This window comes from Oryzias latipes, chromosome 24 (genome assembly GCF_002234675.1).
Source record: "Oryzias latipes chromosome 24, ASM223467v1".
NCBI classification, from domain to species: Eukaryota; Metazoa; Chordata; class Actinopteri; order Beloniformes; family Adrianichthyidae; genus Oryzias; species Oryzias latipes.
In genome coordinates, this window is record NC_019882.2 from 14,398,298 (window position 1) to 14,407,044 (window position 8,747).

The following is an 8,747-nucleotide window of genomic DNA, read 5'->3' on the forward strand; positions in this document are numbered from 1 at the left end:
ATACTATGATCCCACCCTTACATTGACGTGTTATTCCTACTATGACAAAGGTGGATAAAGGTGAAGAGGATTTCATGAAATCCATGGACACCAGTGAAGATCACAAATCATTGAAGAAAAACGTTTCAACACACTGTCTAGTGGGTCTAGATGACCCCACTAGCAGTATTAAAGTGCCTAGGATAGCACAAGGGATAACCTAAATATGTAATGAATATTTGCATTATTTCAAAATATCATTACTAATTTAGAAAAGAAAATAACAAGAATTTTTAAAATATCAGACTGGAAAATAAAATTCAGAAAAGGGCTTTTTTGTTTGTTGTTTGTTTTGTTTGATTGTTTTGCAGTAAGGGCTTTACAGATTTCTAAAACAAAAACGATGCATCACATTTTATTTTTTTAGGTGATATTTGGATTTGGAAAAAGTTTAGTTCAAGCAAAAAAATTGAATACAGATGGATAGATAGATTAGACTTTGGATAATTAATCATAAATTGATTGCTAAGTACATATACATACAGATACATCTATATTCATGTAAATAATTCAATAATAATTACTCTTACTCATACATAGACATATCAGCTCTTATACATGCAGTACACGACACACACAATTAATTATTTAGTTCAATAAAATGGGAATAAAATGTCTAAATGGGAGCAATTGCTTGAAAAGCAGTGATATGTGCAGGTATTCTCAGACACTTGTTTGATGATGATAACTATTATCTGATGTTGAAATATTTGTTTTCCAACATTAAAAACAAAGCATCCACTCCTCCTTGTTTTGTCACATTTTGACCCTTCGTGCATCAGTGCTCCTTTAAAGCGAATTTGTTGTGTCTCTAAAAACCCTGCTGAAACTTGTTGGAGGAGGTCTGATGTACTCGCCATGGTTCTATGAACCGAGATTACCACAAGTCTTATCAGCTAAAAAGATAGTCAGACCCAGGCCATTGTAGCCAAGTAAGCAGACACATTTTTTTTTAAATATGCATATGTAAAGTATAAAGAATGCTTGCGAAACGTTTGATTTTTTACAAGTTACAAAAAAGGTTGCAGAGTAAATGTAACTTTCTACCATCCATACTGTGTGGATGTAACCATCATACAGAACAAAGACAACTTCATAATTGCAAAGCCATATCTTCCTGTTTTGTTTTGTTGTTTTTTGTAGTTTTTGTTGTACTAAGTTTAGTTCCTTTTTAACATTTAAAGTCATGATAATTTTGATAAATACGAATTTCAAATTGAAGTTTGAGACCGCAAGTGTAATCATCCACCAGCAGAGAGAGCCATTGGGTTACATTTCCTTAAAGAATTATTGTTTTTTCTGTTTTACTTTCCCTTCATGTTTTTTTAATTGTTATTAACTTGAGGTTTTTCTTCCCCATCTGAGTAAATTAGTAGTATACAATTCATTATTTTAGTAATAGAACCATACCTAACAAGTTAATAACAGTTACATATTTGATATTTTAAATCTGTGGCACTACAGTAAAGTGAAAATGTTAATCATAAAATGTAGAGCTAACATGCAATTGTATGATGATTTATCATGACCAGAAAGAGAGTTACTCTACAACTGTGTTAAAATATGTATTTAAATTAGACAAAAAGCCAAATGCACATTTCTACATTTTTTATTCATGCTTTTTTTATTTTTATTTTTTCACTATTCCTGGCTAAATGTACGACCATCTCTCTCCATTTCACTGTTATTTACTAAATGAACAAGTTAAGCCCCTTTCTGGGCTCCCAGCTACTTATTGGTGCAGAGACAGCTGCCTCCATGGCAACCAGCTGTTTGGTGAATATCCTGTTGGAGGAGGAAGACAGCGACTGGCTGGCCTGTAAGTTTGCATCCTCATCCTGGAAAACAGATAAACATGTTGTTTAACATTCAGGAGGAGGATCATGCTTTCAAAGTAAAATGGGATCATCTTTGGTCTAAAGAACTAAAAACAAGATGCTCAAAAAACATTTGTGTGGTATGAAAAAATAAACCCCAGCCCTTCCCTCTTCAGTTCTTAACATAACATTTATTTTTTTTTGTCTAGTTTGTAATTCATAGTCCATTTAACTCAACATTGAAGCAAGGATGACATCAAATGTCAAGTAGTTGCATTTGCTTTGACCTAAATATATACAGTTAAGGATCTGAAGTGGAGTGAGAGAGGATTTAAGACATCAGGATGCTCATAATCTTTTGACTTCTCTTTGGACTGCTCTGAGCTGAGATGGGGGTGGGCTGATGGGGAAACAAGCAGATCGAGGAACTGATTGATTTCAAGGATGAGTGGCCTTTTTCTCCTTGTGGGGTCGCTTGGATTCATTTTCTCCTGTGTGTTTGTGTGTGTGCTTGACAGCTGTACTAAGGTCAAAGAGAAAAATAAAGGTTGGCTGGACAAGATGAATCATCAATTCAAAGGAGATTCTCTACAGACCCATCCATGATTGTTTTTAATAGATGGACCAGCTGAAAGTCTGGATTTTCATGGGAGCAATGCAGCTGCTCCTTTTTTTTATTTTCAGTTGTTATGATGCAGATAAACAACTTTGCTCCAAATCATTGCTATGCTGATTGGTAGCATTAAATCTCTTTTGGACGCCAAACCTTACACCTTCATCATCATGCCCATCAAGTCAAAGAGGAGTTTTTGTTGACATGTGAGATTTTTTTTTTCTAAAATTGTTTGTTTTTGGTGTTGGTTTATATTGTTTCAGAAGATGGATGAGTTAAATAAAAGCAGATTTGATTAGCACTTGTGTTTTCTTGGTATTTTTAGACAGAGGATGTCTCATTCTACCAAACCATAGCCTAGTTGTTCTATTTTCTTATTGGAGTCATTTAGATAAAAAAAATGAGGAGTCCAACATAATTTTTTTGTTACAATGTTAACCCTGCTCACTATGATTTTTATTTTTTTTGTTTTGCCTCAGTTGATTTCTTTAAGCTGCTGATGTTGCATCCTTACATCTACCGGTATTTTTGTTATTTTATCAGATTTGTAAAGAAAAACAAAACTTTTAGTTTACTCCCTTTATTTGATCAAAACTGCAGCATTGGCTGATATTTAAGCATTTTTTTTATTTGTGTAATTTGCCCACATTAAGAAGCTATGGCTTTGATGCGAGTAATGCCCCCCTGAATCTTGATTCAGGTTCCTTCATCACAACTAAGGACCAAAGCATCAAATGACAGAGTTTCATCTTGAAGAAAAAAACCACAAAATCTGTTTTGTAATGGTCACAAAGAGTTTTTGTATATCCGATCTTTAATTTGTGCTTATTCTGATAACTAAAAGTAAAAAAAAATGTAGTTGCACTATCACTTTGAGGTAGATTGATTTGTTTTACATTTGCAGTTATTTTTGTGGAAGTCCATAATCTTAAAATTTAATGCAAACTGCGAGAAGCTGTACCATTAAACTGTCAACTCTTTTGCAGAAAAATCAGTGAAAGTAGCACATCATGATAAAAAATATTTTTACAACTTTGCCCTAAAAAATCAAATTTATTGTTAGCTAAACCAAACCATCTTTCAGAGGTATTGAAGTGTAGATGTGATATTGACGCTTTACATCCAGTTTATGCAAACTGTGTTGTTTTGCATTACGAAAGCACCCTCCTTGGTTGTCTTGCACATAATCCAGTTGAAACAGATGGTAGAGTAAAGAATGATCTGACTTCAACCCCCAGCAGACAGACTAATCATCCCACAGTTCCCCTCATGTTGTCTTTATGGACTTACCATCGTTGAGCAAAGACACACAAAAACCAAAGAGGCAGCTGAACATGTGCAGTACCCAATCACAGGACAACAAACCTCAAAACTAAGTAGTTCCTGCAAAAACAGGCCAACAGACATATAAGCCAGTAAAGTAAATGGTTGCATTAACTCTAATTCCCTCAGATAATCCATCTAGTTGTTATGGCACTATTGTCCTTCCATGGGTCATAACCGTGGTGTTGACCATCTGGCATCAGGGCACTTTTCTATGTTTAAGAAGTTTGAAGGAAAGCTCAGTGATGAGACATGAAAACTGTCAAAGCTTTTTTGTTACTGCTATCTCCTACTTACCTGATCAGGTGGGAATATTTGTAACAATGTAGAAAAAAACTTCAAATACAATTTATTTAAATTCAAACTGGATCTCAGTTTTTTTTTTAATCCAATATATGTGGAGCTAAAATTGTTTATAATTAAATATAGCAGCTGTCATAGAAAAAAATGACAAGAGCAAATCGTTAAAAAAAAGAAGCTAAAACTGCTTTATGTTCACTTAAACATTTAGTAATAAGGCCAAGAATTGTTAAAGATGGTGATGAACATGCATACTTCTTTTCAGATCAGATGTAACATTCTCATGTGGAGTATAAAATAGAGTGAACTCAGTGAAGGGAAATTAAAGTGATGTCTCTGGAGAGGTAGTGCAGGTTCTGACACTCACATGGAAGCTTTTTCAAAGTGGAACACTGGAGTAGTAGTAGTAGTAGTAGTAGTAGAAGTGGAATATAGTATTTATGAAGGCAGCGCGACAGTGGGGGTTGCTTTCAGAGGTTGTGTTTCAGTGTAAGTGTAGATTTCCCTTTTTTAATCCTAATTTAACAATCAGTTGAGGAATTTGGTTTTCATTTGCTTAATGCAGCACATTTTATGTTTATTTGTTTGGAAGAGGGAGGTTCAGAACTGGTTTGTTGGAAAGTGTCCATAAAAAAATGGTGGTGAAAGAAAACAGGAGAAAAGAGGAGCGTTTTGTCTGGGCTGCCTGGTGAGCTCATGCTTTCAGCACAAGGACTGAAACCCTTCATGATCATCAAGCGGTTGCTCCTTAACTTTCAGTTTATGCAAGTTATTATCACAAGCTCCAGGCCGTGATGGTGCGTCCTGTCACTAAATGATCCTCTTTTGGCCCTGGTAGAGTCATGTTTGGATTCATGTTTGCTACACAAGGGACGCTTCAGAAGACTTTAAATTGGTGGCAAATGATAACAGCAGAGTGGTCGGTCATTTCAAAAGGATCAATTACGTATTTCAAGCTGTTCTATTGTTGTTTTTGTTACAATTAATAAATTAGTTCTTGTAGCTGATGTGTTATTAAAAAATGTTGCTTCTGTGATTTTTGCAGTCCTCAAAGAAGCTTGTATTGATGATTTCTTAATATTTTCTTAATCTTTGTCAATACCAAAAATATTGACTCAAAATCTGGGGGGCAATAAATAGGGGGGCAAAGCTTTTTTTTTGCTGGGGGTCAGCTGCCTCCTCTTTCCCCCCTCTAGCCCCTCCTCTGCCTTCACGGCTGACAGTTTCTTTATACCTGGATGTAAAAAGCGAGAGTTTTCTGGTTGGATGTCTCTGAGCTCTATAAGATTCCGATGATCTGGAAATGGGATTTGCAGGAATGAAGGCGCTTCTGAATGGGTTTCCATATCCAGGTACATCAGCTGTTTGCTGCAGACTCACGCTACATTCTGCAACTTTGTAAAAGGAAAAACCCCGTTCTACACAACAGAAGGGAATGCACAACCTGAACAAATGAAAGGTCTGTGTGACAATGCAGGACAACACACATAGACACCCAGTATGTATACTTGAAACCATCAGAAATCCATTTCTTTGGTCTGTTAGATCATTGATGCTACAGCAGAATAACCTGTCATGAGAATGAATGGGCAGCTTCCAACAGAGTGACAAAGAGCTTGATTTGTCTGTTTTGCACAGAACTGTGCTGCAAAGATGCTGCAGGCATCCCCTGTGCCTCATCTCTCTTTAGCACCTTTACCAGACATCTGTCTTTTCATATTCACAGTCTGCCCTTCCTCTGTTTCAGGCTCCGTGAGGTGCTGCTGTGATGGATCACTCCATTCACAGGAAGGAGGGCGGTGAATTGCTTTGGTGCAAAATTTGCAGTTGGGTCTTTTTCAGCTTCTGCCTTTGCCCCATCACGTTTCTACCTGACAAACAGCTGTCTGACTCTCACATTGATTTGTTTTTACTCCAACACCCTAATCGCCAGTAATCTGGGGACAGTGCTGGTGTGAAAGTCACTGCTGCACAGCTATCTGTCTAAAGCTCACTTGCAGACTGGCGAGGGGTGGAAAGGGGGGGAGGCTCTTGTCCTTAACTATTCTCCTCACATTCACCTTGCAATCCCAATTATTCAAGGCAGCGTGCACGAGCACACCATGCCAGGCAGCCCCAGCTGTGAAAAGTGGGTCACGGAATTTAAAGGCACACACAGCTCTGCTCTGCTGCACTGCACACTTTTGCAAATTCACATTCCTGTTTGGGAATGGAGCAGTATGGAGAATATTATTGTAGTCTCCACTCAAATAAAGGCTTTGTGCTTTCACAATAATCAACAATAAAACTGACATCTTCTAGAAATCTCCTTTGTGAGAACACACAAACAAGACAGTGTAATAATAGGTTTATTGCGGGTTATATTGTAGTCTAGTATGCTGCCTGTTATACTACAATCTTGATCTCTGTCAGACATCAATAACCCTTTTTACCTAGCAACAGGATCTACCAAGCCAGTGGGATGTTCCATATGGGAGTAGACAGGCAGAGAATGGCTACTCATGCGCACAATGAGCAATAATGTCATACCCTGATGAGCTCTTTACAGAATCAGACAGCACACAGGAGTGTCCTGCTAAACTAATGCCTCTCTCTTCTGCACAAGAAGGAACACACTGGAAACCACAATGCTCTGATATGGCTTTTGTTGCTGAACTGCTGCGAAAACATGCTTAAACATGGAAACATTAGTGGAAAAATACTTGTATGTGTTAAGACATGGATTCCTTGGATGGAAAATGAAGAAAAACATTCTCGTTGGCTTCCTCATAGACAGTCTGACTAAGATACATTTTGTTAAAACAGCTGATGAAAATTGTGTTTGAGGTGTTTTTAAGACATTCTTGTGCCATTTTTCTCATGATTGAGGACATGCATTAAGACCTTAAGTTTTAAAATTGCATTTCTAAGAATTTCTTTTTCGAATTGTAGTGAATCAAGAGCGGACAAAAAAAAAAACAGGTTGAAAAATAGTTTATTTGTGATGTAGAAAATACACTGGGCGAGCCACAAGCTCCTTGCTCCAAGCTTTTAGCAATGGGGAGGGGGAGGGGGGTGGGGTTGCTCCACTATGGTTTCACCCACAACTTAGAGGAGAATTTCTAACTGCCTACTGACACTCTGCAGCAACTATGTCCTAACAACACAGGTTTTAAAACTTTGGCTAAAAATGGTATAATCATGATTAAAAGACCTCTGGGAACGCTTTGAAAATAGATCAAAATGTAATTGGAGTGGGGCGTTAGGCACTTTTTCCATTGTGTATGGATATAGCTGATACATGATAGTGAGTTTAGGGGCTGTCATCTGGACTTAGTTTTTAAAGTTAGAAGTCGTTTTCACCTCTTTGACAAAGCCTTTTGGATAAGAGGTGAAAACGTCTTCTAACTTTAAAAACTAAGTCCAGCTCCTAAACGCACTACTATGATGAAATCAACCTGGATGAATGAGAGTCTTCATCGAAATATATCTGATACAGTCACTGCAAAATTTCTTATAGACCTTCACCAGTCATGCACATCAACCTTAAAAAAACTTTTTATTCCCAAAGAAATCTTTTTGTGTTTAACAATTTAATGTTTATTTTCTCCTGGTCATCTGGTCTAGTTTCTTTTTGGTTTATTTAGTCAAAGTATCTGTTCTTTTCCTAATAACTTTCATTTGCCTCATCCAATGTAAATTCTGTTTATTCTCTGCGTTTTATTGTTCATTTTGGATTTTCTGCTCTCTACCCTTACAGAGTCCTCTGCTACTTTACCTCATATGTTTATTTATCTGCATTCACTGCTGTTACAGCACTAGCTTTCTTCAGCATGTCTCTTAACTCTTTTCTTTGCTTTTGGTAAGTGACCTTCTTTAGTCACTCTGAAAGCCCCGATGAGGTCCTTCCAGACCCTAACCCATTCATCATTTTACGCTAAGGTAACCTGCAGAGTCTGCAATTTTTTTGAGGCGATTCTTTTTCCCCTTAATTTATTTCTCTCTTAATCCAGAGATTTTCCATCTGCTTAATTTATCAATGCAAATTAAAATATTTTAGCTGAACTTTCACAGCTGAGGAAATTAAATGATTGTCTGATTTAGGCTAGCGGTGCAGGCTCTGGATCACCTCACAAATAGAACAGCATGTGTCCACCCTATGGATGATTATTAGACTACATTCTGCCTCCATGCCCTGTGTGTCTAAGTTTAACACAATCTTAAATTATTGTCCAACATTTTCCCTTTAAAGCAACCATTTTCTATTTCTATGCTATTACTATCTTCTCATGAGACTTACCTGATGGACTCCACCAAGTTTCAAAGAAAAGAACTTTTTGTGTGCTTAAGTCCCTGATGATGACTTTGAGGATTTCAACTAATCCACATTAATTTATTTTCAACTCATAAATAAACTTCTAACATTTTTATCTCTCCCTGCAGCTGTCCTGTAAACACCCTCTAAATAGCAAACTTAAAGACACAAATAGTATTCAAAAGAAAAAAAATGAATTTTCTATTTCTCAGAAATATACAAAGTTTTTGAGACCTTATAAGACTTGAGCAATAAGCAATAATTTAAAAAATAGTTTATCAGCTTTGTTCACCAATTGGCTGTGTTTAAAACCATTTCCATTGTCTTTACACACATGCAAGAAATAACCTCAACCAACATA